Genomic DNA, 27,810 nt, shown 5'->3' with positions numbered 1-27,810 from the left:
CTGCACCAGAGAGAGTAGAAAGGGACAATTCCTCCCTCAGCTGGCCAACCATGCTGTGCCTGATGCATGCCAGGGCACTCTTGTCCCTCCTGGCTGCCAGGACGCTGCTGACTCACATCAAACTTGTTGATGACCAGGACCCACAGGTCTCTTTCTGCAGGGCTGTGCATCAGGTCCTCACACCCAACTCTGTATGTACATCCAGGTTTACCCTGTCCCAGGTGCAGAATCCAGCACTTTTCAATTTCCCAGCCTTCTAATTTGTTCAGGTCTCTCTGTAGAGCTTCTCTGCCTTCCAGGGAGTCTAAAGCTCCTTCCAAATTTTTGTCATTGGCAAACTTAGTATATCTTCCTGCATTCAATTCATTTAGGTAGCATTGAAGAGCACCGGCCCTAAAGTGAAGACCTATAGAACCCATCTCATTATGTGTTTATCCCTTTGTATGCTGAAATTTTATCCAGAAGGGAAGCCAAAAAGGTGACATTAACTAGCTTCCCTAGATCAACTAGATGGGTGGCATCTTCATAAGAAGAAATGAAGTTTATTGAGCAGGACTGGTCATCCATGAACCCATTCTGGCTGTGACCAATAACTACACTGTTTTTCAATATCATCCAGAATAACCTTCTCCGTGATTTTAACAGTCAGTGAAGTGAAGCTGGTAGGTCTGGAATTACCAGGACCAAACATCTTGCCCCTCCTTAAAATTGGGACATATGACAGTTTCCAGTCACTGGAACCTCTTCAAATTCCCCAGACCACTGAAAAATCATTGAGAGAGCTCTTCCAATGAGTGCAATCAGGTTTTTGAGTACCCTGGGAGTACTCCCAGGTTTTTGACTACTCTCATCAGGTCACATAAATTTAGACTGCAGCAGAAAATCATACACAAGTTCAGGGTTGACTGGGAATTTATCATTCTTGCTGTCATTGTCTTCCAGCTTAGGGCTTCAGGGGTCCTATAGGCTATCACTAGTATTGAAGACTGAGGTGAAGGAAGCATTCAACATCTCTACTTTGTGCCCCTGTTTGTGAGGTGGCCATCCTCGTCAAGTCACAGAATGGGGCTAATTGCCAATGGTATTTCTGGTCTACCTCTTGCTACTATGACATTTTTAAAAGCCCTTTCTGATGTCTTCCTCAGTACCTGGCCAGCTTAAAATCTAACAGAGCTTTGGCCATACAAAATTTATCCTTATAATGGTGAGCAGCATCTCCATTGTCCTCCCAAATTGCCCAACCTTGCTTCTACTGGCCATCCACTTTCCTTTTTTTTTATTCCTCTACCAACAGAAGAAGACCAGTGTTCCAGAAGAAAGCAAATAAGTAATTTTGGATTGACTCAGTTGCAATTATCTTGGTAGATGCACAGGTACAAGAATATATACTTGAAATTCGTTTTGCTTTTAACCCTATCCTTTATAAATATTGAATGTTCTGCATTCAATCATAGGACCATGTTGTCCTTATCATTCCTGTTGGAAGTGTTGTTTAATATGTCCAAGTGTATGTAAAATCAAGAAGGTAAGGGAGAATGATTGATTTTTCTTTTTATTTCTATCTGGTTTAAAAAAGGTAAATTATCAGAAGACACCTCTGCTGTGTTAATGGAATTTCAAATTGAGAATTTGTGCTATTCCATCCTTTTTTCCATAGATAACACAAAAATAAAAGATTGCTATCCAGTCATACCTGAAGAAAGTCGTGGTCTACAATCTTTGAACAAAATGTAAAGCCATTTTGTTCAACTACTGAAGGTAAATGGAGTTGTGTAAGTGTGTTCAATCTAATCACCTCCATTGTAAACAAGGACAGAAGGGACAGAGGTCAATGAGCATTGTAGGAGAAACTATTAACCCTGTGGCTACAGTCAGCAACCTGACATCCTGGCTAAGTGCAGATTCTCAGTAAGGTACAGAAGAAATAAATACAGACTTATCATCACTCAAAGTATGAAATCAAAAGGACTCTGGATACTTTGATACATGCTAATTAGAGAAAAAATACAGAGTGTAATCTTGTCATCAAGAGCTGTAATTCTCTCAGATCTTAGAAGTGAAGCATAATTGGGCCATGATAGCACTGGGTGATCTGCGTGAAGGGGAAAATTAAGGTCAGGAGGAGTGGTTTTGCCAGTGACAGTCTTTCTTTTGGTACAAGGTTAATACTTCACCACTCTTTCACTTGGGAAGGTGAAAATATTTTCATTTTAAAGGCCTACCAAATCATAAAGAACAGCCATTTGCCTCCTTCCTAGACAAATAAATTTGTTTTCCAAAAGTGTATATAAAAAGAATTATATAACTGTAAAGTAAAAAAACATAACACTCCCTTGGGAGTTTTGGGGTTTATAGGTTTGATCTACACTGCCCTGAAGCATGTGAGAGAACTCTTGGAGTTATCCTCACAGTGGAAGACATTTCATCCCCTTGGCCCAGCAGTACCATCTCTCTTCAAGTTAATGAAGCTCCTACAATTGCATATGGAAAAAGAATCAGGAGATGGTCAAAATTACAAAGTACCCTGCTTTTAGACTCTTGTGCTGATGTGAGGCAATGATTATACTGCACATATACATAGAATGCATAGATACACCTGCATAAGAATATGAATGAATGTGATATATATATATATATATATAAACACAACAGCCTGTTCTATTCATAGACATTTATTTGATTAGATATGGATGAGGAAAAAAAAAAAGGGGAATCAAAACTTGCACTGTTTGTATTAAATTAAGCAAGTCTTTTGCTGCTTAGCCGATTCACTTCAGAGTTTTCCCTGTCCAGCTGCTCAGGGTCTTCAGCTTCATTTGCTGCATGTTTCAAAGAATGCCTGAAATCCACCTCTTTGTCAGAGGTCCCCAAGTTTGTGAGTTTGGGTTTTGGTATGGTGGTTTGTTTTGTTTTGTTTTGTTTTTTGTTTTGTTTTGTTTTGTTTTTAATTCAGTCTTTCTCCATCAAATCCCCTCTATGAAAATGCCTCTTTGGCATGTTCAAAAGAGGCTTGCCATCACTCCTCCTTGACTGGCTTAATAGCACCTCCCTGATTAAGTGAAGGATAGGAACCAAAAGTCTCTAGTGAATCATTGCCTATACCTCAAAGAGAATCTGTAGATCTATCAAAAAAAAAAAAAAATCTTGATCACTGAGCAAGATTGATGAATAAAGAGCATTACCATGAGACAAGACAAACACATGGATTTGACACAGTTTTAAATGCTTTTGAGCACTCAGATAACATTATGAGAAATACACAAGAGACAGACAGATAAATATAGAAGACATACATACAGAATATACAGATAGGTGATTAGATAGATAGATAATAAAAGCTTTTGAAATCTTTCTGAGAACTAGGAAATTAGGGCTTTTAAGTATCATATTTGACCCAAGTTCAGTAAGTATAAGTAACATAGGTAAGTAACTGGCTATTTTCATAGTAAACTTACAGGCTTATGTTTATAGGGGTAAAATTAACCTAGCTGAGTTTCCGGTGATGCAGCACAAGACTAAATGCTGATCAATGTAACATTTTTACATAAGAATGACTGATTTTGTATATATTCCATAATATTTGATAGGATAATCACTATATAAAGTCCCTTGTAAAGATGAAATTATATGACATACTCTTAGATTTTTATATTTTGGCTAAGATACAGATTTTTACTCTTTTTTTCCCTTCTTTCATGACCAATGACACATTTCACTGGAGACGAAAAGGGTGCTTTAAGTTTCCATAAGCTTGTAGGTTTTAGTGCAAAATATACCTGATGAATGCTGCTTTGTTAATTTTTTCTTAACATTAATCAGTTAATGTTAAGAAAAAATTAACATTGATTTAATGTTAAGAAAAAATGTAACAGCCTTCTGTACAGCGTGGATTTTTTGCTGACTGTCACTTCATCTTCAATCCATGAAAGATTTTATATCATATTCTTAAGGTACACAGTATTGTGAAAACAACTCCTCTGTGACACATGTGGAGTAGATTTGGAAGACTCATGATATTTCCTAAGCTATACTTTAATTAAAAAAAAAAAAAAAAACAAAAAAAAAAAAAAAAAAACCAAAAAACCAACAAATCAGGTCCCTGATTTAGTTTTATCAGAACAACTTAGTCAGCTTTACAAGTATCACGTTTCTCTCCATTCCCGATGGAAGTACAGCAACTGATAAAGCAAATCTTATGACTAAAGTTCAGTTTGCAATTTTTATGATACCATTATTGAACAAGATTAAATTTCTCTTTTCTGTTCTAACTTTTCAGTGCTAAAAAGAGTAAAAAGCATTAAAAGCTTATTTTTGTCATTAAAATGAGTAGATATAATCCCAGAAGTAACGCACTGAATAAGAAGCTATAATTTTTAAACAGTAAGTTTTATGATTATCACATTTCTCATTATTACTATCTTTAAGGCTAAGAGCAGATTAAAAGACTGAACACAGGAGAAAGCACTGAACACTGTAACATTTTTATGCAATTTAATATGATCTAATCTCTACCTTTGGTCTCCAGAAATAAAAAGCATGATATCTTTAAAATCATGCTCTTGTAATCTGCATTTTAACTAAATGATGTTTTTGGTTCACAAGGCATTCTCTATTTTATCCTGAAAACAGATTATTTTCATTTTAATTATGTTCTCAGTGCATTTACTATGGAAAAAGAAACGAAATTTTTATAATCTTTTCAATATAATAAACTAGACCTTCATTTCTTACTTCAGACAATATGACCCAATTAGAAGACTACCAGCGTGACTGTAACTAAAAAGTCAAATCTAAAGCCCTCCAAAAGACAGGAAAAGTTTAAATAAATAAATTATGAACTGTGATTGGACTGAGGTGGTTTCTACAGTTTGTAAAGATTTTTAGTGCTTAAAGTGAGATTGAGACATGATTCAAGTTCTTGATATTCAAACTATGACCCCACAAACTCTTTATTTCAATACAATTTTATAGTATCTTGTCACAGCTAAGTTCTTTTTCAGAGAACATCTTACATTGCTTCAGAAACATGTTCCGAACAGCTACAACCTGAACAATACTAAAATGTTTGACATTCACTTCAGTTTTATATATCACTGAGATATAAAAATACTATTCTGTTAATTTTTTCCCTCTAATTTGGAGCTCAGTTTGTATTAGATGCTAATAAATCACCTCTAACATAAACTGGCATGATTGATTTCCTCATAAAAATGTTTTAAATCTCTCTTAACTTTTAGGCACTGTTAGAGAATTGTGTGATTCTTAATTTTTATAAAATAGTGTAGTTGTTAGGGAATTTTTCTAGGAAATAAGAAAAGCATTTAAATGTTCATGCCTCCAAGTGTATTCTAACTACATCCTTTAAAGTCCAGGACAGGACCACAACAATCTCCATAACGATATTGCTGTTAGTAAACAATTTTAAGTGTACTTATCCCAGGGTCCCAAGGAATTCTCTTTATGAATGTGAAGAAAATGCTTAAAAAGCACAGTTACTCAGAGCAACTACTTATTATTAAAATTTATGCCAGATACTCAGCTTAGAAGTTGTGCTTGCATATACATTAGATGCAGTAGAGACCTTAGTGCACACTGCTCTCTGTAATGAAGCTTTAAATGTTCCAACGTTCTGTATTTCAATTTAGGAGAATGTTTTCCAATAGTATCTTCTGTTTGGGAGTTGGAGTTTATTTTGGAGGGGGATTAATTTTGTAATGTAATGTTCTTGGTATAGTATCCTGCCCTTCAGAGTAGAACTCTGAACGAATTTTTCTGTAAAGTATAAATTCTCTGAAGAATTTACTTCCTTTAAGTGCTCAAGAGTCTTGTTGAAGGCTCTTGCCATGGTTTAACCCCTAACTAAGTACCACACAGCTGCCTGTTCACACTCCCTTGGTGGGGCAAGGGAAAGAATAGAAAGGGTAAAAGGGAGAGAACACATAGGCTGAGATACAACCAATTTAACAGGGAAAGCAAAGCAAACTAGGGGATTCATTCACCACTTCCCATGGGCAGGAAGGTGTGCAGTCATTTCCAGGAAAGTCAGGCTCCATCATGCATCAGGGTTGCTTTGGAAGACAAATGGAATCACTTTGACCATCCCCCTTCTTCCTTCTTCTTTCCCTCTCTTTGTATACCGATCATGATGCCACACAGTATGGAATACCCCTTTGGTCATTGGGGTCAGCTGTCCCAGCTGGATCTCCTCACAACTTTTTGTGCACCTGTAGCCTACTTGCTGGTGGGAGGGTTTGAGAAGCAGAAAAGGCCTTCAATCCATGCAATCACTGCTCCAATTAAAGCATCCATGTGTTACCAACACTGTTTTCAGCAGAAGTCCAAAATATAACTCCATACTGTGAAGAAAATTAAATCTATCACAGTAAAACCCAGAACAGGCTATTTTCTTCCTCATGGACTGCAGATCCTGAGATCAAATTTTGCCAAACCAGTGCAAGTAAGAAGTAATTTGAAATCAAGGGTTACAAAGTACAGGAGGCCCTTTTTCTAGAAGGCCTATAGAGGTTGTGATTATAGGCGAGCAGGTCAGAAAGGGAACTCAGAAAATAATCTAAAATTAATTTAAATTTCAAATAAGGGAAAATGATGAGTGAGACGGGTAGTTCATGAGATGGCAAAGATTTTCTTACAAAAATACTGTAAGTTCAGGCTTTTATCTGCTAAGGTAAACAAAGTGATTCTGCTTAAAATAGGGCTGAATATCAATGGTATGCATTGTCTCAATGTCTCTAGCAATTCATGGGAGCTTTACATCTGCATTCTCTGAGATGTAATAAGATTTTTTGGTTGACATTCTCTCTTCACTTGGGTTTAGCATTGTTTAGGAACATTTTGAACTCCTTCATCAACATAATTTCTGACATCTCCAGAAAGAAGTCAGAAATATAACATTGCAGAATGTTTTGGAATTGGTTAGAAGTCATGAAAGTACATCCAAAGACCTGATCCACAAGTGCTTATCCCAGATGATCAACAAAAGACTTGTTCTGGTAGCTCACAAAAGCTATTAGGAGGGGAAAAAAAAATTAATTTTCTTTAAAAATCCATGCATTTTATTTTAAGTTCTGACCACTTGTGTTCTTCCTGGACTGGAAGCTTATTGTGGTTGTGGTTTTTGACCATTGTCAGTTGTGAAGACCTATTTGATTGCTTAAAAATATGCAGTAAAGGAGCAGTGAAACTTCCCATAAAGGCTGGAATTTATCAGCAGCAGGTAATGAATCTTGACAGTTAATCATGTGAGGTTTTGTGTTGCTGAATATGTTTCTGTCCTTATCTACCTATATGCAGAGAGGGAATATACTGCTTATATGGTAATAATACAGTACATAGTGCTGCCTAAAACTACATTGTTTAGATAAAAGATAAATTAGATGATAAAATATTTTAAAAGTTATAAGAATTTTAGTATAATTTTTTATTGAGCACTGAAAATTTAAATACTGGCAAATACTGTCTCTGTCCATGGTACTTTACAAAATTTTCTGCAAGGGAAAAACTTGTGCTCTGATTCAGTGCATAGGCATAATGCTCATATTTATGAAGTAAATAAGTAAGTAATCTTTGAACCATTACCTCTAATTATGAACATTTTCTAGAGAATTTGTTGAAAATTAGTTGGCCTGAGGCACTCAGACTTAACAATTTTCACCTAAAATTAGTGCACAGTCAATAGTTCATAAAAATGTTGTGGCCAGAGAGAAGGCTTCCTTGAATAGAATTTCTCCCTCTCTTTTGGGTTTTTTTCCCTCCTTTTTTTTCTTTTTTTTTCTTTTATTTTTTTTCCTTACAAGGATAATAATCTCTGCAATAGAAATAAATTATTCTTAGTCACACTGTGCTTTTGGTTTTGTTGATCCAAGTGAAACTAAGTTTAGAAAAGTGCTGAGAGAGGTGTTCACTCTACAGTTGGAGTATGAGTTTATAGAGGTGATTGAGCACTCTTCATGTTCTACAGTAATGTGCTAAGATGTAATTTAAGTGTGAATGTAGCTCTTCAAAAATATGTTCTTTGAAGCAGTGCAGTCTGGGCAGATTTAGATTTGGTGCACTGTGTATGTGCACAAGGCCTGATACCAGTGACAAATGAATGAATAAATTCTGTTATTTTGGACATATCCTGCCTTTTTTTTTTTTTTTTTTTTTTTTTTTTTGGTGACAAATAGGATGAAAGAAAGAAGAAAGTAAATAGCATAAGTTCTCTTTATTGCATCCCAAAGAGGAGTTCACTCTAACAGTAGAAACCCACAGTTCAGAAGGTGGATTGGATAAGCCTACAAGACTGAAGAACTGAATGAAGTCTTACTGTTGTGAAATCAAAAGCAATTAAAAAAATGTTTGGATGAGCAATGCAGAACTCAAGTTAGAAATCCTACAAATTTTAAAATATTTCACCATTCTTTTCCAAAGGAGAAACTTAAAAAATACTGCATAACTTTTAAATCTATTATGGAGAAGAACCAAATGGAAAACAACGTACTTTCCAAAGAACACAGGTGACCTTCTGTTTATTTTTTCTTTCTGGAAATTTGATTATGCTGCAATTTTGCAAATTTATCTGCAAATATATATATATATATATATGGGGTTTTTTTCCCATATCTAAAATTCCTTTTAAACCATATTGCCTTCGATTTCAGCCTTTCCTTTCTAGTCTCAGTATTTTCTTCCTAGGATGTGAAAAGGTTACTGAATAAGTTATTATTCAATTAACTTACTATTATATGCTAACAAGTTACTTGAGCAACTTACTAAAGGTAACAGCAAAAGTAAAATCTAATACAAAACCACTTTAGAGGTGGGCATTGTGCAATTATCCATGAAATACCTCATTTTGTTCTGATTTCATTTTGCCACTTTTCTTCCATTTAATAAACAACATTGTAACCTCTCTTTTCATCAAAATAAATTCACTGCTTTTATTTCTTATTTTTAGGCTTGTTTACCATTCAAAACATTGCAAATGAAACTGTAAAACTGGAGATGCTTTTGTTTCTACAGAGGTAATCAGTACGAAAAGTATTCTGGATGTCTGCAATTAATTTGGAAATCTCAGAAACAAGCCTGATATCAGCATTAAAGGTTCTGTTTGATGTCTGGCAGCTAGAGTAGGGAAAGAAATCTGCCTCAAATATTAGCTCCTAGTTTCTGCTACAAGCAGACATTTGAAAGTGAGACTTTGAAGAAGCCAATACAAATACAGAAGCTCTAGCTAGCTTCTGCCCAGTGTTAGCATGAAGCTAAAAAGCAAAAGCAAGCACTTAAATACTGATTAAGATCAACATTCTCTTTGCATCTGTTCTTTCCCTGAGGATAAGTCTATATGTTACCAAGAATCATGAAATAAAAAGGAAGTACTTCTAATTTTCAATTAGTAAATGATGGGTGAATATGTATCCTTGAGAAAATAATTCAGCTTACTTGACATTGTTTCCCCAACAGGATACCTATCATCTGGATCTAGCTCTGCTAGAGTTGGTTGACTTTGGGTTTTATTGCTTTGGTTTTGGTTTATTTATGAGTTTATTATTTTTTTCTTTTCAAACACATTTATCTTCATTTCACCTGCCTGTGTCTGTATATATTCTGTACCAGTGATTTGGAAGGTGGAATTGTGTTAAAAGCATAGGTGGGTGAGCAAGGCCTTCCTGCTTGGCTGGCTGTCCCAAAATGTTACTATGGAAACCATAAAATGCTGTATTTCATTTAAGCACATTTAAGAAGAAAAAAGACACAAAATTCCCAAAACTACTAAAAAAATGCCCAACAGTCTTTGCTAGTCTGTTTTCATGTTTGTAAAAAGATTTTGCAACAGACAATCTTTTCACTTGGTATAAATGAAATTCAATCAACACTTCACAGTAAACACTACTAGATAAAGATGGTCAATGAATAAATTACAGTTGTTAAAACCAATTGTCCTGTGCTCAGTCTCACATATTTGAGTCAACAGATTGCTTAATCATAGAGGATGTAAGCTTTGAAAGTAAGAAAAAATTTTGCATGTCTTCTCAAGAAGTAGGAAATGTTAAACTCTGGACCTAGAGGACAGAAAAAAACCCAAAAAAATCCTTTAAACTTTAAAAAATACTTTTTTAGTTTTAATCATATTTTATATCTGTGTATTTCTAAACTGCTCTTTTTAAACTTCTTTCAAAAATAAATATGCTCCTCACCTTTCAAGAAGCATCTTTGCAAGGTGTGTATTATATGTCTCCTACCTGCATTTTAAGGCATTCATTAGCTATTTACCAGCTATTTTTATATTATGGCCTCTTTCAGAAAGTTTCCTTTACTAAAAGCAAGCAGTTTAAATGAATCTTCTTGTTCTTTAGTGAGATGAGAAGACTCACCTGGGACACAAGTTTTATTAAAGCATTGAAAGACTTTATGCTATTTTATTTTTCTGTACCTACCCATATTTTAAGTTCACAGTTTCTTCTGGTGGGGACTATCCCTGAATTAGACATTGTCTTCAGATGCTTTAGTGTATATTCTGTTACCTGCCCCTGCTGGCAAATTAGACTAAGACATCATCTCAGTTCTGAGGTTAAGCTGTAAACTGACTTTGCCTTATAGGTTCTTTGCTGAAAAATTCTTTGGGGAATAAAGAAGATTTTTTTTCAAGCAAAGCTGTGCTAAATAATTTTGGATTGATATTTCTTAATTTCCTCAACACAATTTGCTGATATAATTTGTTAAGGGATGAAAGTGAAATAGCAAGATTCCCTCCTTTGTTACCTCATTTGTTGCTGGTTGAGCAGTTTAATGGGAAAGGAAAAGCTGTGCATGCACATGAAGCAGAACAGTTCACTTCTTCCCATGGGCAGGCAGGTGCTCAGCCATCTCCAGGAGAGCAGGGCCCTACATGCAGCAGTAACTTGGAAAGACAAATGCCATAGCTCAAATGTCATCTCCTCCCTCCTTCTTTCTCTCCCTTTACTTACAGAGCATGATGCCATGTGGTCTGGAAAATCCCTTTTGTCAGTTTGGGTCACCTGTCCTGGTTGTGTCTCCTCCCAATCTCCCAAGCGCTCCCGATCTCCTCACCAGTATGTCAGTGTGAAAAGAAGGAAAGGCCTTGGCTATGTCAAAGTCCTGCTCAGCAAAACAAATACATCTCTGTATAATCAACCCTGTGTTCAGCACAATCCAAGACACAGTCTCATACCAGACACTGTGAAGAAAATATACTTTACCTCATCCAAGCCCACCTATCTGCACAGTTTTATTCAAGATGTAAATTTAATGTTTGTTGTAGGTTGATACTGGCTGGTAGCCAGACACCAAGATAGCTGCTATGTCACTCATTCTCAACAAGACAAGGGGAAAATTTAATACTGAAAAACTCCCGGGTAAAGGTAAAAACAGGGACATCACTTGGCAGGTACTGTCATGGCCAAAAAACCTCAGGCTTATGATTATTAATTTAACTTATTGTCAGTTGAAAATAAAGAATGATGAAAACCAAACATGAACTAAAATGCTTTTCCCTATATTCCCTATTCCTTTCCAAGGCTCAGCTTCACTCCATCTCTGACTTCCCTCCTTGAGCCTCAGCAAGCTGGAGCAGAGGGATGGAGATGGGGGACTGCAGTCAGTCCCTAGCAGCTCTTCTCTGCCAATCCTTACCCCTCACACTTTTCCCTCCTCCAGCCTGGATCATTCCCAGGGGCAGCAGGGACAGCCCAGACCGGCCAGAATCTCTCCCATGTTCAGTGTTTAAAGAATTAAATTCCATAAGAAAGCAGATGTACTGTGATATTTTCTTTGTGTTGTCTGTACCATATGAAGAGCTGGGGAAAGAGCAAACAAGTCTTCATCTGATTTTTTCTGAGTGCTACAATGCCATTTCTGTGACTGTAGACATGCCTGGGATCAAGAGCAGTATGAGAGTCCAAATGGCAATTCTTTCATAAAACATTTCACCCTTTATTCATTTGGTATTCTTCTCAAATAGCTAAAATATAACTGTTGTTGGCCCAGAGAATTTAGATGTTGAAGTAGAGGGATTATATGTAGTATAAAATATGGAAATAAAATTAATTATTTCAATGATATTTTGGTTCAAGAATCCAGACACAAATCACCAATGCTTCTTTCAAGCTCTATCTGATCTCAGCAAGTCCACAGAATCACAGGAAGGTTGGGGTTGGAAGACTTCACAGGAGATCTCCTGTCACAGCTCTCCTGGGCAAAGCAGAGTGACATAGAGCAAGTTGCTCTGGTTGGGTTTTTCAATATCTCCAAGGACAGAGAGCTGGCCTCTCTGGGCAGCCTGCTTCAGTGTCTGACATCCTACCTGCTAAAATATTTGTACACATTGATGTGGTCCCCCCAAGTCTTCCAACTAAAAGGTTCCAACATTTTCTGTCACTTCTCAAATGATGGATACTCCAAACCCTTTTCATTGTCATGATCCTTCCCTGGACTGTCTCAGGTCCTCCTTGCATGGAGGATCCCAGAACAGGGCACACTGCTGGCCTGGTCAGTGCTGGGTAGACAGGAAGGATCACCTCCCTCCACCTTCTTGTGACACTCATCCTTCTAATGAAGCTCGGGATGCTGTTGGCCTTCTTTTATGTATTTCTAGTAAATGGTCCATGCTGACTCCAAGTGCTTTTAAGAGCTGCTTCCCAGTCATAGAGTTTTTCATCCATGGTGTACGACTTTCTTTTTCACTTTGTTGAACTCAATAAGGCTCCCATCTGCTAATATTTTCAGCCTGACCGTGTCCTTCTGAATACTACATAATCATGTAGTGTTATCAATCACTCCTCTCAGTTTTTTGTTCTCTGCAGATTTTCTGAGCACTCACTATCCCAGCATCCTGGTTGCTAATGAAGATCTAAGCAGTATTTGCCCCAGTATCAACCCCTGAAATACATCACTAGTGACCAGCTTCCAGCTGATCTTTGGGCCACTGCTCACAAACATTTGAGTTTGACAGGTGAGCTAAATTTCCTTCCACCTCATTGTTCAGTTATCTAGTCTGTTCTTCATTAGGTTGTTAATGAGGATGTTATGGTTTTGCAATACAATTCCAAAATTATTAATCTATCACCTTCAAATTTTTCCTTGCAAAACCAAAATTAATTCAACTGGTAGTTACATCAGTTAAATAAAAGTATCATGCTGATCCTAAATAAATATAACCCCCTTATTGCAAAGCTTAAGGCACTGTAGCAGTGCATAAAAATCATAACTGAAGCAGAATAAATGCGTAATTTAAAAAATCTACTTCATTCAAATGTCAACAGTTAGTCACATTTATGTATATATAGAATATAAGTAGCATGCAATATGATGTATATATCTCACTACATAAATATATATCAGTTTTAATATATTATATATATTTCATATATATATTTTAAAAGACCCTCCAGAGTAAATATCAATGTGCAAAATGGTCAAAAGGAAGTACAGTCACCAAAAAAAATCACTGTGGCTTGGGCCTGTTACCCATATAATATATTCAGTGAATTACAGGATTGCTTTCTATTTCTCTTCTGAAGTGCTTTCACCTGCACTGCCACTGAGTAACTCGAAATTGCATGAGTAAATCTGACAGTGTGATGTATAGTCCACAGTAGAGCATCCACACCAGGATGAGCCATACCAGGGGCCCAATCCAAAACCCAGTGCAATCAGCAGAGGGTCCCTGAATCTTTCAGATTGGACCCTTTTGAAGTATTTGGTCTGTAATATGTGATGTCATGTTTTGGTGACAGAGGAGAAATTAGTTTTTCCTTTGAATATTTCCTACTTTCACTGTAGGTGGTACCACAGAGCATTTTTCATCTGGGGCAGGGATTAACTTCAGCGGTTTTATTTTTATGGTGTACACAATTTCCTATAGAACTCCCATATCTTTACAGTAGAAGAAAATTACACATACTTAGAGCCATGTGAAACCCAACACTTTCTATCCAGACAATAGCATCAAATCTTTTATCTAGTTAAGTATGCAATCATGAGATTTTCTTAGTATTTTAAGTTCCTGTTTTTATGTAAATAAATAAATAGATAAATAATTATTTTATATATATACCCTGAATCCAAATAAATATTTATGAATTTCCTAAGTTTTTCTTGCACACACACATATCTTTAATGTCTGAAACTGATAATCATTACTTTAAGCATATTTTTAGATAAATCTAACCCATATTTGAGATTAGTTTTAGTGCTGGGTTTGTTCTACACCAGACTGTAGAACACTACTCACTTGGCATTTCTAATTTTCCAAGATCAAGAAACTTTACAGGCATTACTGGTGGTACAGTAGATCAAACCAAGAATGTTCACTTGTGCAAGATAAAAAACTATGCTTACCAAGTGCTAATCTAGGAAATTTAATACTTGTAAAACTCAAGTCATGGAAAAAACCCAATTTACTTCTAATAATATTTGATAAAACAAATTTCTATTTCTTGCTGATTCTGCTAGATTTTTTTTTTCTTTTTAACAGTATGGAATGTAAATGTTTTAATGTCAGTTTTGTTGGAAGATATCTTACCTTTATTTTCCCCAAAATCTCTACTCTGCTTCTGCCAGATGGATGTCTCCACTAACATACCAAAAAACATTTTTATTGTCATGACTGTGCATCTTGATCCATTTAATTTTTCAATTACTCACAATAATAATGGATTAAGTGTAGTGTTTTATGCTTTTTATCGTCCAAACCCAACTTGTTTTCTGTGCGTGTTTTGGCAGGAGTAGAGACATTAGATGTGGCATCTGCCAAGGAGTTAATAAGATTTAAACTCAATTTTTATGTGGTTCTAATGAGTTGATGCCTCGATACTTATAGAGGTGTCTTGTACAATGAAAATATTTACTAATTTACTTTGAAGCTCCATTAGATTTACTGATTCACTGCCATGATCTGGAGGAATTTTTTCAGGTGTTAATTTCATTTTGGCTCATGTCTTTTTTAGTCACATTTAGTCAAACTATTTAAGAGATGGACTTTCTGAATGAACAAAAACCCCCCAAAATTAGATAGAAATCAACACAAGTAGGAAGACTAAGAAGAGTTTTTCGTGCACATTAAATGCGGTTCATCATTTCAATGGTATTTCAAATTAAAATGTGTGAAAATGAAAAAAAAATGAAAGAGCTGAATGTTAAAAAGTCATTAAAATAATGAATTCATAAAAATATTTCATTCATTTCTGAAGAGAAAAAAATGTTTTACCTGAACAGTTACCCTAAAATAAACTGTAGAGAAGTTGATTTGAAGCTTAAAAGGAGACTATAATTCCAAAAAAGGGACATGTCTACTTCCTAAAGCCAGATCCACTGAGGTGCTTAATCCCTTGCATAATTTTCAGCTCATGATTAGTTATGCTGTAGTTTAATGATTGCAGAATTATGAGTGAATTTTAAACACAGAATTATGTGTATTTTTGGTGAATATAAATCCATCTTTCTGGGGTTTATTTTAAAATAATACCCAAGTAAGACTTTAGAACTTAAGACTTTAATCTTACTCTTCTTTTACATCAAATTAGGAAGTTTTTAACAAGCTTTTTTTTTTTTCCCTAGAATTTCAGCTGGGAAATTTAGGACACCCTAAATATATATTCTATTTTCTCATGAATTACCAAATCCATCTGTTTCTCATGAACTGCCCTAATCCATCTCTTGTTGGCACTGTGATATAACATTTTGTTCTATAATATAAAGTTAATAAATTTATTGAGTGTACAAACACTGAAAATAATTTGTAGGATTAGTAGAGAACTACTTTTCATAAAAGGAAGTGTTCTTCAAATGAATTTTCTTAAACCACTCCAAATAAATAACTGAAGGAAACATGACAGTTAGGAAATATTTTTCCATAAAATAGTCCATGGTAAAAAGAAAAATATATAATCTTTCATTGCTGAGGGCCTTTTGAGGATGTCATTTTTTGTAGAAAAAAAAAATTGTTTGACTGTGTCTCTTGGACAAGACAATTTTCTCAAAAATTACAGTCTCTTTCAGTCTTGCATGGAAATATTTTTCTATTAGATAAAAAGCTGGTGTCATTTAGTGAGATGCTGTTGCTTCATTGCCACCTCCTCAATCCACCACACCCCAGTATCGCACATCATTTATTGTAAAATCTTCTTGAGGTTGAAGCTTAGAACCATAGTAGTCACGAGTACTCTTTCTTTCAATCAAATAATTTTCTTCTGCCTTGAAAACAATATACAAAACCAAAATTCCTTTAATGACATCTTCTGAAAGCATCTCAGGCAGCGCATTGTTGAAAAGCAGGTCCTCCATTGTTGTAAGCAGCTCCTCTTGGCTTGGTGAGGGGCCAGCAACAGCGCTGCCCAGAGATGGCATTAAGGCCTCCACAAAGTTTGTAAGTATTCAGACCCCCTTTAGAGATGATGACAATGCTGAACATGAACACAAAGACCAGACTAATATTTTTGTTTGTTATCCCAAAGTGGGGAATTTTTAATGACAGAATCACTGTAATGCCTGGTGCTTGGATTAATGAAATGCTGATGGCTAAGAGTCTAAATAACCAAAGTGCTTTCTGTTCCATCTGCTAATGTTATTCTTCTGTTGTTAGAAGATTAGTTCATCCTTTTTGCTGCAAAACTGTGCTTTAAGTTTCAACTTATGTTGAAAAACATTCCTTTTTCAAAAATTACATTTGCAAGAAGTGGGAGTAGAATCCCAAACCAAAAACATCTATTATTCATTTATTTAGTGCACATTTTTTAATTCAAAAGATACTGAATTCATTATAGAAGAAAAAAACTACATTTCTCCAGGTAAGGTGTGCTACCCAGATGTTACAACATAGCTGATGGGAGACAAACCTGGGCAAGTTCAAATCCTGCTAGCAGCAAGATTAGGAGAACGTGTAGTGTGGACTAGCAAGTTAAACAGCTCTTAATGAGTTCTCTGCTATGTCCATGGTGCTACAAAGCACTTCAGCTAACTCGCTGAACGATAACCTGTTTTCATCTATACAACTCCGTTGCCACAGCAAGGGAACAATCTGATTTATTCTGTAGGGATTTTTGAGACTTATGAAGCAGTCAAAATGGCAACATCCTCACAGAATAAATCAGCTCTAATGTTGATGTGCTAATTAACTGCCTACTAATAACTTCTGTGACTTCTAATTCATGCTTTCTAATAGGCACTATTATTCCAGTACTATAGAAATCTAGGTGAATATTATAAAATTAAATAAAATTGTAAAAAATGCACTAATTGGATTGTCATTTTAGTCTCATTTTTGGGGGTAATGTTATTTAATTGGGTCATTCTCAAAGGATGTTACAAGTGGCACAAGGTGGTCTTACAAGAAGAAAAAAAAATTGAAAAGGACAAATTTAGGAAACGTTGCAGACCCTGGTTAAATGTGAGACCCTAACGGTATAAACTTTTCTGTGCAGGCAGTTTCCAGCTTACAGAATAGTTGCAAAGAATCATCAAGTGTTTATAACATATGGATTCCTTTGTAGAGTTGATATCTACAGACAAATCTTATAACTCCTGATAATTCAAGTCGTGCCAATTTTGAAAGATGCACGGATCCAAACAGAAACATTCCATGTAACCTCTTAGTCCAACTAGAAACATAAACCAGAAAAATAAACTACTTGAACACAAGTAGGAGGTGACCATTCTTTTAAAGCACTGTGCAGAGAAAATTTCATAGGAATTGATAATCAATGGACATATACCTTCCCAGATGTAGGAAACAGAGTGCAAGCCAAGAGCATTTATCACTTAAAAAAAAAAAAAGGCAATATGTTTGGCAACTTCATTGTTCTAAGCATGTAGTCCAAGTTGATTTCTGAACATTTTAGTGCAAGTAGAATTTCAGTAGATGTTGAATGTTAAGCTACTTAATATAGAAATGGACATTTTTTACATGCATACTCAGTGCCTAGTGGAATGTGGCCATCTGTAAAAGTGTCTTGGCCAAAGTCAGTGGATTTTATCAGTGATTTTTTGGTCTTGAGAGGCTACAGACATGAAGGGAAAAAAAGGATAAAAAAGAACAAGAGGTCCTAGAATTGAAAACAAAAAAATGCAAGTGATATTAAAATGCAAACAAAAAGTTTTAAAATTGATGTTACTATTATTTTCAGCAGTTTTAATTATGGTCACTTATTGGGGTAATTCACTTTATTTATAACAGTTACATATTATTTGATTCTCAGACTAAGATTTTTAAAAGAACTTCTGACAGATATCTAATTCCCATTCAATTCTCTAAAGTTTGATGGGTTCATTTCAAGTAATGTAGGTTACCCTGGTAATCCATGGCCTGTGCAATACAAGGTAAAATAACCTCCTGATGTTTCCTGATGTTCCAATCCAGCAGTCCTTGCTGGGCATAATGGGTATAAAACACCATTCTCTCAAACCTCACTTCTCTCTTTTTCATGCACAATTTCTGTGACAGACACATCATGCTGTGAAGTAAACACTCCTAAACCATAATTTAAGCATTTTTTTTCTTCTTCAAAAGCAATGCAGGGGAGCAACACCAAGATGTACAAAAAACAAATTCTGATTTTGTTGGTGTGCCTTCTACAGTTTGTGTTCTTGTTGGTATAATGGACTTCTGAGCCTCTGTTGGAATCTGATTGCATTATTAAGTGGTTTTTGAAAAACAAAAATGTCAAAAAAAAAAGGTTCTTTTTTGCTTGTAAACATACCCTAGAACCAATTTCTGAAAACCACTGCACACAAAGTCTGGCAGGTGTATTCTAGTATTTTTATAGGGAATAATGAAGATTTGTTTCACTTACATGACACAGATTGTTAGTTGGGCTTTTGAGAAGGGATAGAAGTTTAAACTGAACTTTTGTACAAAATGGAAAGCAGAATAATTAATTATGCTCAGGTTTAATTGAGATTTACTTTTTTTTTTTTTCCTGTTAGACAGTTAGTCACTCTACTAAATATTCTGCATTTTCCTCTCTCTTCTCCCTTTTTTATATTGCATTCTTTTCTTAAGGTGCTTAGAGGGGTTTTTCGTGTTATTTTGTCTCTCTTTTTTCTCTCTCTCTTTTTTTTGTGTAGTTTTTTTGGATTTTTTCCTGTTTTTTTGTTTTGTTTTTTTTTTTTTGGTTAATTTTTTAAAAAATCTTCTCTAACTCCTACCCTTCTCAATTCATTTCCCAGCATTTCTTTTTTTGGTTACCACTCTTGTTTTCTCATTATTCCTACTACTTTTAATGGATGACTCTTTCTCCTCTCCCTTCATGTTTCTGCATTCATATAGATTGTCTAGTATTTGAAATCTTGTCACAATTTTCTCTTGAACCATTTTACTGTTTTTCAATTATGATTATTTCTAGTCTTTTAAGATGTTTCTTCAATGCTTTCTTCTTGGCATATTTTTATTCAAGGTACTATTAAAATGTATTTGTTTTATCTGTGTGGTTGGGACAAATTTTAACTTTTCTACTAATTATGTATCTAAGTATTCAGAAATGTAAGATAATTAAAAAGATCCACATATGATGGAAGGAGGTAGGAAATTCATTTACTGTAAAATTTGTTTTCTATAAGGATTAATCATCTTCCTGTAACAAATGCTATAAGAAAACATTTGCCATGACTAATTTTTAATTGTGAATTGAATTTTCTTATTTTCCCTCAACCTCCTTTTTTTAATTTATGAAAGTGATAGTACTTTTTCAACAGAATTTTCTATGACTGTTATTACTTTTTAATTTTTTTAGAACTGTTTGCCCCTTAGGAGGCATTTTGACAAGACATTCTTTAAAATTACTTTTAGATTCTTGCTATGCCCACATGTTGTATATTGTGCCAGTTTTCTGACCTCAGAATTTTGAAGACTGAATCTTTTTGGACATCACAAGATCTAAGGAACACTGTGTGTTTAATTACAAGTGTTCCAAGAAAAGAAAACCTTCCTAAATTTTGAGAGGTTTATATTCTACTGACAGAATGCAATTAAACCTAACAAACCAGCCATTTACTAATTCATTAAGCTCCCCCTCCTTCTTAAATTTTTGGTTGGGAAGGTCTTAACTTTCAACTTGCTAGGTTTGTGGAAATAAAAATCTGAGCTCCACCATTCTCTTCTCTAAAACTTTATAAAGAATCTCATCAGCTTACAGCCAAACAGTAGTCTCCCTCAGGAACTGAGAGTCATGGCATTACAGCTGTATATCTGTTGTACACAGAACACTGTTTTTTACCAAAAATATTCAGATTTTTACAAGGAGAATAATGATTTACCAAAAATAAGGGTCAAGGGTCTATATTTTGATCCTTTCACTTAGCTTTGTAAAGTGCAAGATGTCTAGTAATTAACTTTGTTATGACTGAGGTGCAAATGACTTCCAGAATTTAAGTGGGAATTAATTTTCCAAGAAAGCAATTTTTGGAAATCTAGGGAGGTGATTATATTAATATTTTGGCATCTAAATGTCTTTGCCAGGACAGTGTTCAAATGCAGGCTTAGAAGTTATGCTCAAATTTATTTATGTCTTTGGTGATTAATGTGTATTTAAATGCTTTGCTGAATATTGATTTTAGCATGTACTAAACTGCTTGGTTGAACTGGGGTCAACTTGAATCATTTTAGCTATATGCTAAATTGAGTGGGCTTATTCATTTAGCTTCTGCACTTAAAAGGTGAAAAACTGCAGCTGCTGCCAATATGTAGGTGCAGAGAAATTTCATTTATATTACTAATGGTGTCGGTAAATAAATTTTAAAAAACCTGTAATTTTATATATAGAGGTTTTTACCCTGATTTTCCCATGAACACACATCAGAACAAAGTATCCAAACTCACATAAGACTGCTTAGAAGAAAAACTGGAAAATATTGTGCTGGAAGTAAGACATTTGCATCTCAGTGAAACTTCCATTTCTCAGTCTATAAAGCATGTGAATTAGCTCACATTCAAGGGCCTATCTGCATAGGCATACATAGATAAATTTGACTGTAAGTATCAAATGTTTACTCTTGGTTGTTTTTTTGGGGGATAGGGCATTTTGCTTCAGCAATTTCTTTCTTTGGCATAGCCCATTATATACATTTTTTGTATACTTATTGAATATAGTTTTTGAAATTATCATCTGGTTTCAAGTTTTTTGAAATTAGCTTTACTATGAAATACGTCTTTATTATTTAGCATTAACATTGTGATTAGCAGAAAGTTGGCAATATTGCACATCATTTGCGTCCCAGAATCATAATTATGGTATAATGTACAAAGCTTTCCACTTAGTAGGTCAGGCAATAAAGGTATTTTTGTCTGTAATAAAAAGCTTAATTCTGATTCCATTTAAAAGAAAAATATGCATAAGCTTTGTGGTTTTACTGGCTTTTCTGAATAGATGTTATTCATACTGTTATTTAAGGCAACTAATTATTTCTCAAATAGGTGGTATCAGTATTTTTTCATTGACAATAAATAACAGATAATAAACACATTGTTTGGTATCTTTACACATGCAACTGAGGTTTTCAATAAATAATGGAATTAACAGAAAGAGCTCAAGCATCCCAAACAAGGCATAACAGTAGTAATAATGTTTCTCTCCATGTGGCTTTTCTTTCTAAAGATTTCCAAACCACTGTGTGAATTTTGCCTATAACATTGGAACAAGGACTGGAACAATCATATCTGGTTTGCTGGAATCTAAGTATGCAACTGGATATCGTCACAAATATTAATTTACTCTTTATGTAGCACAACAGTGATGGGTTAGGTGGCTTTTTGGGGAAGGATGTGAGAAACATTTCCAATACTTTTCTTTTTCTAATTCCAAATGTTATTTCTTGTGACTAAGAAAGCTTCTAACATTTGTAACTACCAGGAACTCTAACCTGAAATCAGAACTGGTAAGTTTATCTTTCAGAATGAACTAGTGAGTTCATCTTATGGTGAAGCTTATTTAAAGTGCAGTATAAATTTGGCCTACCCTCACATTATAAATAAACTGTGAAATCAGTCCATGTGTGCTAGAGAAACCCACGTCAGCACTTCATAAGATTTAGGCAAAATACTGTGTGTTTCTGTGCATCCCTAGTACACCTCCACACTTCTGCTCTGCTGCTGGCCTGTTAACTTCTGCAGGGTTTCTAAAACTTGCAAATGTTGTTTCCTTCCTTCTCAAAACCCTGAGATAATGAACTCATGTAGAAACGGCTAGCTTAAAATTTCCATCTGAACTGAGGACACAGAGAGCTTTTCCCAGTGGCCAGGCTCAGGAGGCCTGTGGGAGAGGTGCCCATGCCGGAGCAGGAGGGTGCCTGGAGGAGGCCGTGATCAGTGGGAGAGCCCATGGAGAGAGGGGCCCTGCTTCCAGGCTGGAGCAGCCTGGCCTTGGAGGACTGCACCCCGTGGAGGAGTGACCCACACCACAGCAGTTTTGGGAGGACTCTGTGCCCTTGAGAGGGGCTCATGTTGCAGCAGACACAGCAGGGCTGCTGCTCCTGAGAGTGGATCCATGCCAGGGAAGTTCACGGAGATCTGTCTCCCATGGGAGGGACCCCACGGCCTCACAGGGGAAGGACTCCTCTCCCTGAGCTGCAGAAGAAAATCTCAGTGAGGAACTGACCAAAAAACCCCATGCCCTATCTCCCTGCACTGTCAGTGGGAAGGAGGAAGGGACAGGAGGAGAAAAGGTGTTTTAAGGGGTTATTTTACATCTCCTTATCCTCCTCTGATTCTGTTAGTAATAAATTCAGTTTGCAACTTAAAGTTGAGCCTGTTTTGCCCTTTAAGTTTTTTTCTCCTGGTCTGTCCTTAACTCATGAACCCTTTGTTAATTTTTTTTCTCTACTCTACCCAGTTGTGCTAGGGGAGGGTGAGCGAGCAACTCTTGTGGGTGCCTGGTGTTAGGCCAGTGTCAAACCACAACAGTCTTTTGAGGCAGGAATATTTGTAAGTGAAGGATTCCTGTTTTGGGATGATTAACTCACTCCTGAGGTTCTATCAATTTTGGTGAAAATATGCTGCTTAAATAAAACCACTTGGAGAAGTCACAAATACTGAAATTTCAGATGTGGTCTTTACCTAATTTCAAAATTATTTGGCCCTGCAAAGGATAGTCTCGCATCCTGTCCCCCTGATGGCCACTTCTCTTCCTTTCTCTGTTAATCATGAGTATTGCTGATACAATCTGACTGCTGAACTGCTTTTGAGTCCCAAGTCTACAGCATCTCTCTTAAGCAGAAAGGATCAGCCTTCCAGGCCCTTCAGCAAGTGGAGTTCCTTGCTGAAGGTGCCAATGTGCTCTTATTCTTACAACTTTTGTACCAAGGGCTATTTTCTGTTCATTAGTTTACAGCTAATGTTTGAGAGCTCCACTGCAGCCTTCACTTGCCCCCATTTACAAAACCCACTTCTGTTTAAGTTCCTTAAACCTTAGCCATGTGTGATATCCACAGAGTAAAGCTGAAAAAGTTTAGGCAGTAGTGCCTTAACCTTTAGATGATTGTTATTGCAGCTAACATCAGTTCATGGCAGAACAAATACAGATAAGTCTCAATATGCTACACTGACAAGTTAAAATAAGGCCCAAATAATTTTAGCAGTAGTAGTAGTAATGGTAGTAGTAGTAAGACCAAAAGTTCTTATTTATTTCAGATGCTGAAATCACACCTTAAATCTAAGATAATATTAGAGGTACCCTGAGGGGAAAGTAAAATTTATTCTGAAATGCACAATTTGCAGAACATAACAGAAAATAATTAATAACAGAAAAATAAAGCAGTTCATCCTGTCACAGCTAACTAATAATATTGTTTTAAATGCAATTAATGCATTAAAAATAGCCATTTTAAAAGCACAACATAATAAATAATAATAATAGAAAATTATAATCTAGTAAATGCACTAAATAGGACAAATAAACTATTTAAGAAAGAAGTGTTTTGAAGACACTGGAAAAGTTACTAGAAGTGAGAGAAAATTTTATACCTTTTATCTGTTGTTGTTGCTGTTGGAAAAATTATTTATTTTCATTTTAATCAAGAAAATTCCTTGCAATCTTTTACTCTATAGAAGGTTATGTTGGCCTCTGCACCTAGTCTCAGAGATTCTGCTGAGATTAACTCTAACTAACAGGTAGATTCTGCTCAGAGAGATTTTTGCAGGACTTGTGACTTATTTTTAACCAAGGAGCCAATAGCTTATTTTTTATGATCAAAGAATTTAGTATGCATGTACCTGACACTATTATGGCAGAAAACCAAAGAAACACTTTTCATCTCATACACAAGTAACTTTTGAGGTCATCAGCATCTGTGGGCTTCATTGTGAGTCTGGTGCTGAAACAGACAGAATTGCATGTTGCTGCATTTTATAATTCCCTCCAGCAATTGTGGTGAAGAAAATGGTCTGAGTTAGGTGAGCATTGGGAGAATCAAATAAAAGTGTACAGGACTGAAATTACCAAGTCTTATAGTTGTCACTGTTGTTTGTTTATTAGAGTCCGTAGCCATAATATTTATTATTTGCTTGTATGTAAGATTTATGCACTAGTCACGCTTACATTGGTAGACAACAAAAACAAATGTCTACAGAGTTGCATTGTTTACCTGGTGGCTTTTTATTGATCTTCAGGCTAATAGCTAAAGTCATTGGTCATTATCTATTTATCTAGCTAGAGAAACACATGCATGAAGTATTCTGGCAAATATCCAGATGAGAAAAAGTAAACATCTAATACTCTACAAGAGTGCTTAATATCTGAAAAAATGCCTTATTTTGGATAAAGCAAACCTTTCCATTTTTACTAAGTGGGATTGAATAAGGATTAGATGCATGGTTAAGGGGGTCATGAGAAAAGTTTGCACAAAAATTTCATTTGCAGCCACTTCTAAAAGATCTTTTGTCATGACTGTTTTCAACTTCTCTGCATTAAAAAAAATCTACTCATTTAAAATCTATCTCTCCTGAATATAATCTCTACAGACAAGGATTTATGGCATTTAATATATTTTGAAGCTATCCCAGAAAAAGCAATCCATCTTTCTAAACACATGTTTATGTAAAAATTAAACTAGAGAAATAATTTGCCACACTTTCAAGACAGTCATTTCTGCCCCATTTTACAAAAGCAATTTATTTCTATGGACCAGAACAAAAAAACCCCAGAGGATTCTCCCAAGTCTGTTTCTAATGAAATTATTTGCAAAAGAGAAAAAGTATTCAGACAGTAATCAAGGAACAACTACATATTTGTCAGTAGAGTATTGATGAAAATGCAACCTTTGCTTATGTAGGACCTTTAAAATCTACTAAATATATTAAGAAAGCATACGGATATTTATGGAACATAAGCTTCTCATCAGCTTGTCACCTGCATTTCTCTGACCCAGAAATGCAAATAATTTTTGTAGGCTTTAAATACTCTCTTTAAGCGATGAAGAATGGGTTATCTGATGAAACAATGTGCAGACCTGCCAATATCTCTGCCTAGTTCCTAATAAAGTTAATGCAGTCAGAGAGGCATGGTGACATGTAATAGGATCTCCTCAGCGTTGAGCAACCAGGGGGTGGAGAGATAATCCTTTCACAATACTGCATCTGTAGCCTCCATTCAAAGAGAATCCACATTCTAGAAACTCATTAAAGCAGTAATTTGACCTCTTCTACCATCATATTTAATATTTGGGCACATAGCTCATAATGACTCAGGTGTTAATTTCTGTAATTTGTGATCCTCTTTGACACTGGAAGCTAAATTTGTCCCTGTTTACCTTGGAAATTAGCCACTCTTCCATAAATTAGGAAGCCATCCCAACTACTGGACAGCAGGAGGCAACAAATGCCTGCAGAGGCACAGTGGGTCTGTGCTGCCAAACTGGGAGACCCCAGCCAAGGCTGTCTCAGCAGAGCCTTCCTGAGGTGCCTCTTTAAACACAGGATAGGTGTGACTGTGCAATGGTGAAATACCACTTTTTCAGTCCTTTCCACGTGGTAATAGTGAGGGAACCTAGGAGTAGGATATCTCCAGGTGTAAAATGCTTCTTCCATCATGCAAAAGCTGTTTTCCAAAATCTCCTGTTCCTTTGTAGAAGCAATGCTGGCATCCTTAGGAAAAGATTTTAAAACCTGTCCTGTGAAAGCCCCCAGGAAAGGACAGAGATACTTTAAACAAACAGACATATATGTGCAAATGCTTCTTCCTGCTTTGGAGGGCTCTCACATTTTATTTGTCCCCTTTTTTTTCTATCTTGTCTCCACATTTTCCTGTTTCTTTGTGAATCTGTGCTCCATCCCTTCTTCTCAATCTCTAAGAGGATGAAACAGAAGAAGAAGCTGGAAGCAATTGCCTATTAATTGCTGTTTAAAGTTCCCTGCCACAGTGGGTTGCCCACATGCTTTCTCTTCATTATCAGAAGCTGCAGTGTGAGAGTGCAGAAATCTGCTGGACTTTTAATTGCCTGTGCAGCAGTGGAACAAGACCAACCTCTTCTGATCACATGAATAATCTTCTAATCATTTTGGCATGTAATTTAATGACACAGGTTAAACCCAAGATAGGAGAATTAATGGGCATATACAAGACAAATCTTATTCAGTCTCTATTATACTCATCCTGTTCTTAGCCTCTAGGTAAAATAAGCTAACAAGATATAGTACCAGGTAAAGCACTATGACTGTATGCAGCCATTCAAAGCCTTTCTGCATCCTCTTTTTTCTCTTAGAAATTCTTTCTAGATGATGTAAATGTAAACCCATCATTTTTTCTCCATGGAATTCATCAAAAAAACAGTAAGTACTGGCCTAGCAATACACTGGCAATAAAACTGAGTTCCAATTTTGATTTCTTAGCTGACAGGATCATTGATTAACTGTTATCTCCATTCCTGATATTTTTTTCCTGGCTCTAAATTAAGGGTTTTAACTGATAACATGTGCTGCTCATTAGCTCTGCTACTGCCACACCTGTGCTGTTCTCCTGTTTATAACAGGCTTTTGCTTAGTCCAGGCTCCTATGTATCATTATATTTGCTGGTATTGCAGTGGCTAGAGGATTTATCTACTGTTGTTGGCACTTCTGTCCTGCATTTCAAGGGCAGTAGAGGGGACTGACTTGACAAACAGAAGCAAAGGGGTTTTAACCTAAAAGACGGGGAAAATAATTTGTTTGTGACTAGTTTAATGCTCAAGAACACTGGTTTTTAAAGTGGGCATCTCCTAAAGATTTGCAAAAATTTGACTGGGAGTTGGATGAGTTTTTCATTAAATTGGATGATTTGAAGAAGGCTACTTTGTTTTGTAGTGCTGAATATGAATATGCTGGAATTTTTTAGGTTGCTTTTTTGCCTAGAAATATAGATGCTGATATTTTAGACTTGCCTATGGTCTGATTGCTTATGCTTGGAAAGTAAACTGACACAGTCACCTTTTCTGTCTTCAGAGCTTGGAGCAGGGAAGCCTAGCTATAAAGGCTGTGTAGTCAATGAATGTTTTGTTCTATATGTTGACTAATCCTCTTCTGAAGAGGGTGTATGAGTCTGATAGCTCTTGATTGCGTAAAAATAATTGAAGTGTGATACCTTATAAACAGACAGTGAATCTATGAATTCGGTGTAAGGCATCTACGTACTTACTGCAGCTGAAGAACTAAAATTATCTGTAAAATGAAGGAAGCTGGTGAAAGAACCTAGCTAGCATGTGCCATCCCTGACTTCTGCCTGTTCACTGAAGCAGCAAAAGGCTGGATGTAACTTGCTCCTCCTCAGACATGCTTTGTTTAGGAGTAATCAGAGAGGGATAAGACCTTGCTATAGAACTGCCTGTGGCTATTC

Source organism: Melospiza georgiana, chromosome 1 (genome assembly GCF_028018845.1).
Source record: "Melospiza georgiana isolate bMelGeo1 chromosome 1, bMelGeo1.pri, whole genome shotgun sequence".
NCBI lineage: Eukaryota > Metazoa > Chordata > Aves > Passeriformes > Passerellidae > Melospiza > Melospiza georgiana.
The sequence above is the reverse complement of the archived record's forward strand: the minus strand, read 5'-3'. Positions refer to the sequence as shown.